Below are 6,000 nucleotides of genomic sequence, written 5' to 3' on the forward strand. Positions count from 1 at the left end.
TCCATCCATTGCACTACCTTTACCACACTTGCTGGCTGGCTCATATTACCTTTCCACCCCAATGCTGTTCTCACAGCTCAATTTCTGTCTCTCCCCTTTCTATCCCATGCAGGCTCCTCTTATACTAATGCTCCTAACACAGCACAGGCGTGAATGCACTGCTCACTCCAAGGAATCAATGAGGCTCTTGCCTGACACACACATACACAAGTGTCTTCGCAATCAGGTGGGCACCACCAGCCATCCTCAGAGGGAAGCGCATTTGCACCCCATTAGAGCCTGTACTTTGCGGGCTGCAGTTATTTACTAGCACTGTTCCAGCACCTCTTACCACAGGTTGTCTTCCTTGCCAAAAATGAGGTGACAAATTCACAGACATATGCCTGTGAAATAATGTGAGGTAGAGCACCAACCGACATTTTTTGGTTTGCATCCATGTAACAAAATTCTTTTATTTATTTTGTGCATACAGAGCACATTCAGGATGAGATTTGGGTCAGTTGCAAAATTATTCAGACCATTCAAAAAAACAAAGAATAGGGTAGAGTCCTTTTTAGCTACCATGTGAGCATTGGCCTTAAAAGAGCTTTTTTTATCAACAACAGAATCCAAAACATGTTAAATATCTCAAAATACTAAACATGGGAATGTTAAATCAGAGTTCAACTGTAAATACTTTAAATCAGTGAGGCCCTCCGCCCCACATCTGCACCCAAGGAGGTGAACCACAAATTCTACACCTGTAGGTCAAAGCTGTTCTGTAATGTGGTCAGTGACTTTGGCCAGTGGTGCCGACCCCTTCTTTGCCTTTCATTTTTGGCCAGTGCGCCATTTTTACTTTTGACTACACTTAAGAAGAATCATCACGTGTCCATTCATCGCAGTGATTAGTAAATGTTATCTGTAGCCTGAGATCAGGCCCTTTAACAGTAATGACTCTTCCCTCTCAGCTTGTCTTTGAAATGCTGTGCAGTTTCTTGCAGGGGACTCCATCAAGAGCTGTTTTAACAAACAAATCACAAGAAGTTGTACTTTCAGATCTGTCCGCCAACCTGCTTATTATAGAAAGTTTTTACAAAATGCATAAACTGTTGATTTAACTCCCTGAGTGTGGACGCATGTATGCCATTGACCTCAAGTACCTTCATCTCAGTTCTGCTGGGATAGACTCTGACTCCTCACAACCACAGAACTGGACTTTACATGAAGGAATAAACAGATAGATTTTGCTGTAGATGTTTCAGTTCTCTTCCCTCAATGACCTTTGCTCCCAAAAACAATGTCCTACTCTCTGCAATAATCATCCCTAGTGTGGCAGTCTGATTTGAAACAAGTTATAAAAATTTGAATCCTAGAAAAGCTACAAGTGACTATGCACCATTACTTTTCACACTGTGAGCCAACACAACTATAACTCATCAATCTCCTAAAAATAGTCTAAACCAGAGATGACCAGCACTACGTTTATACTAATCAGAGCACCTAATATAGAACACAGCAATAATAATGATTAGAATAATGGAACTATAATTATTCTAAATTAAACAGAAATACTAAACTAAAATATTTACACCATTTACAAATCCCAGCACTGCAGCACACACCTCCCTCACTCAATCGCCATACAAGACCCACTAATCAAAAAAGAAACAACTAAAATACCAACATCAATTACACAACAGGCTTATAAAACACAAATTGTCCTTCAAATGTGCATTACAAATGTAAAATGAAATCAGTAGTATTGTCAAGCAAATACAGTATACCAAAAGATCAAGAGGAATACTCTCCCTTCTGTTGCTTCTTCAAACAAAAAACCTCTTCCAAAATTCATTTAATTAAATTCATTCTTTTTAATGAACCTCAGTTCCTTAGTTTCTTCTCTTCCAAGGTTGCCTCGACTCTGGCGCTGTTAGCTTTTTTTTTGTCTCTTTTTCACACACCATGATTCTTTAATCGCCTCCTTCTTGTTCAGATCCATCCTCCTTTCATCGACAATTGACCATCAGTGCAGTCCTAAAGTTTCAATTCAAGTGAATAAACACCAAATGACTTGATTTGAACATTTAACAATAAACACAGAAAGGTACAAACAGGCATTGACAGAGATTCCACATGAAAAACTGAATCCAGGCACAAATGTTTAAAACTGACGTTGGTATCTTGGGAAGCATGTACAACTGATTATTTCTCTCCAGTTCAATCCTAAGGATGCAAAGGATGTATGTGAGACTTGCACAGACCATTCCAGTCTGGCAGATAAGGTACACTGCATTGTCTACGTCATTGATGCCAGTGCAGTAAGACTTTTGGACAAAGAACTGGAAAAAACATTTCAGACAGTACATGAAGAGGCCCACAAACTGGGTGAGCAACTTGTTGTTATTACTGTTATGATCTAATTTAATGAAATGTCTATATAAATACATGTATGTGTGCATAGCATGTTATGTGGTGTTTATGCATTTTTTTGTATTCTGTTTTGGTGTTTTTATTTAATATGTTTTATATGACTTATAAAAATGCAGTGTAGGTCAGTGGTTAGCCTTGCTGCCACAGCTGTACAACCCCATAGTCCTGGGTTCAAATGCCAGCCCAGTCAGTGTCAGTGTGTTGATTTTCTTTCACTCTTTTTTTTTAATATTCTCTCTATTTTAAATGGGTTTTCATCCTGGAATTCAGTTCCTCCTGCCACATTCCAGAGACATTCACATTCATTTAATTGCACAATTCCAATCTTTCCTTGTGTGTCTGAGTGGCCTGGTAACGGACTGGTTACTCCTTGCCCCTGCACTGGTGAGATTTTGAGCTGCTATTACCCTGAGTTAAATTTAATAGTTGAAACAAGCTGAACATGGTAACAAGGTGAGGTCAAACAGTCTTTGCTTTAGTGTTCCAAGGAATTACTTCTAAACACTTTGAAATCACTTTAGTTTTTATGTTTGGACTTTTTTTTGATTCGTTATGCAAGATGTTGAGCTTTTTGCATCTCTAAACCTAAAACACCCTCATTTTTAGGCCAAGTTTGGGAAAAAAAACACCCATATGATAAAGAGTAAATCAACAGGTGTCTTCAGCAAAAATAATAAGAAGGACTTGAAGTTGTGCAACTAAAAGGGTCATTCTGCTCCATGGCATACAACTTAAATATCATAGGAGTACAGCAAGCTACTCATTAATAAAAAAGAGGAATGGGGGCAACAGTCCAAAAATTGCAAACCTGAGTTTACATTTCATTTAAGAAGGTAAGAACGGGTGGTAATTAGCTGCAACATTTGGTGATCATCACTTAGAGGACGTGAAAAAAGGTTGTTTAGGTACTGGAGCAGCATGTACAACCTGAGTGTTTTTTGGATCCAAATGCAAATAAATAAAAATAAACACACCGTCTTTAATAACCTTGTAGCACCAACAAATTAAAACAGCCTAGTGCAGAAAGACAGCCTTCACTTCAGAAGCCCAATTCATCACCAAAGGTCATGTGAAAAGACAATTTCTCCTCAGGATTAATATAGTATATCAAATAAAATCAAAAATCATATGAACTGAAGTTGTCCTCTATTTGCTTAAATGGCTAACACAGTTACTTGTGAATTTGCTCTCCTCACAGAGGACACGGCATGAGTTTACATTCCAGGTGCCGAGTGGGAGTGAGTCATGGCACCAGTACAGTTCATGTGAAAAGAAACTGACTACACATGCATAGTGTGACTGAAATGGAAATGCAGCCAAAATTGAAAGTGTGTTGCAAGAAACGTTTTTATTTTTGTTTCTCAAAATTTGAATGTGGGCAGCACAGTGGTAGCACTGCTGCCTCGCACTTAGGAGACCCGGGTTCGCTTCCCGGGTCCTCCCTGTGTGGAGTTTGCATGTTTTCCCCGTGTCTGCGTGGGTTTCCTCCGGGTGCTCCGGTTTCCTCCCACAGTCCAAAGACATGCAGGTCAGGTACATTGGTGATCCTATATTGTCCCTGGGGTGTGCTTGGTGTGCGTGTGTGTGTGCCCTGCGGTGGGCTGGCGCCCTACCTGGGGTTTGATTCCTGCCTTGCACCCTGTGCTGGCTGGGATTGGCTCCAGCAGACCCCCGTGACCCTGTGTTAGGATATAGTAGGTTGGGTAATGACTGACTGACTGACTAATTTGAATGCTCAATTATAAATATCCTGACAGTTCCCCATATTTCTCACCATGGTGAATTTCATGAAAGGTCTTTACAATACTCTTGATATTCTTGGGATGATAAGGAGGAAGAGGAGGAAGATTGAGTGGTCATGCAATGAGATTAAAGCAATGTTTAAATAAAATCATCACAGTAGGATAGTTTGACACAAGTAGATAGAAGAACTTTCCAGTGATGGGGGATCAGAGACAGCAGATGGGCAGGGGGCAAGTCAGCAATAAAGAAGTGGAATCTCACCTGGACTCAATCATTTTCTCTTTTCTTTTCCTGCAGGAATTCCTCAGCTTGTGCTGCTCACTAAGATAGACCTTGCCTGTGACATTGTCAAAGAAGATCTGACCAAAGTATATCAGAGCCGCTGCATTCATGAGATAGTAGGTTAACGTTTCTTGGCACTGATAATTATTTTAATGAGCCAATAACTAAGTTTCACTGTTTCATCATGACATTGTAACTAATACTAAATCATTGCTGATTCACTGCATGTATTCACTATTCCTAGATCTGAGCAGTTGTTCGGTTAGAATAACGTGTTTTCTGTTGTTGTTTTGAGTTATGAAGAATTAGGTTTCACTTTCCTTTTCTCTCTTTATTTTAATTTAAGAATTATCATTTCATTTTTTTCTTTATTCTTTTTTTCTTTTTGTTGATGGGTACTACAATTTGGAGAGTCAGTTGCCATTATGCATCAGCCTATTAGTTGTGAGCGCAGTGCAGTGTGTAGTAATCTAGTTGATGGTCCTTCAAGGTGTAACAAAATCATTCCTGCCAAAGTCTGAACTCAGAAAACGTTTAGTGTCACACTGTATGTATAACACAGGGGATGTGAGAGAAAACAAAAAGGACTTACAACATTTGGTAAGTAAACAGGAAAACACAAAATGAACTCTAACCTGGAAATAAGTAAAGAAAAATAAGTGAAAGTGGTGAAAAAGGAGCTGAGCCAGAAGGCAAAGCTGTTGATTTACCATTTGATCTACGTCCCTATCCTTACCTCCTTACTATCCTTATCCTCACAGGTGGCGCAGTGGTGGTGCTGCTGCTTTGCAGTAAGGAGACTGTGGAAGATTGTGGGTTCACTTCCCAGTTCCTCCCTGTGTGGATAGCGCTTTGAGTACTGAGAAAAGCGCTATATAAATGTAATGAATTATTATTACTATTACCTGGTCATTTGGGTAATGACTGAAAGAATGAGATTGCGGGTACAAGCGGCCGAAAGGGGGCTTTCTCTGCAGAGTGTCTGGGCTCCACCTTAGAGATAGTGAGAGAACTGCGGCCATTTGGGAGAGTGTCAGAGTAGAGGTGATTCAGGCATCTGATATTGATGCCTCCCATACACCTCCCTGTGGAGGTTTTATAGACATGTCTAGCTGGGAGGAGACCCTAGGGAAGACTCAGGGCTCACTGGGAGGATTATAGCTCCCACATGAAAGTCTTGGGATCTAGGAGCCTTGGAACATGTGAACTTACACCACGGTCTTGTACAGCCACGTTTTTCAAGGTGTTCACACATGCCCACCATGAATGGACTGAAGGTCAGTTTCATAACTTAAAAAGGCCTGGATGTCTTAAAATATTTTAGTCAATGTTAGTAAATATAATGAGTGTAAAAAAGAAAATGGAAGTTAAAATATTTAATCCAATAGCTCAGGAGACCAAGTCAGCTTCATTATCAAATGTCAGGGCTCTCTAGTGGTCTATGGCAGTGGTTCCCAAAGTAGGGGTCGCGACCCTCTGGGGGGTCGTGAGACATTGGGGGGGGGGGGGGGGTCGCGAGATGATTTCCAAGAAATCAAATACTTTTTTAAAACTTTTTAGAAA

This window comes from Erpetoichthys calabaricus, chromosome 10 (assembly GCF_900747795.2).
Source record: "Erpetoichthys calabaricus chromosome 10, fErpCal1.3, whole genome shotgun sequence".
Taxonomy (NCBI): Eukaryota; Metazoa; Chordata; class Cladistia; order Polypteriformes; family Polypteridae; genus Erpetoichthys; species Erpetoichthys calabaricus.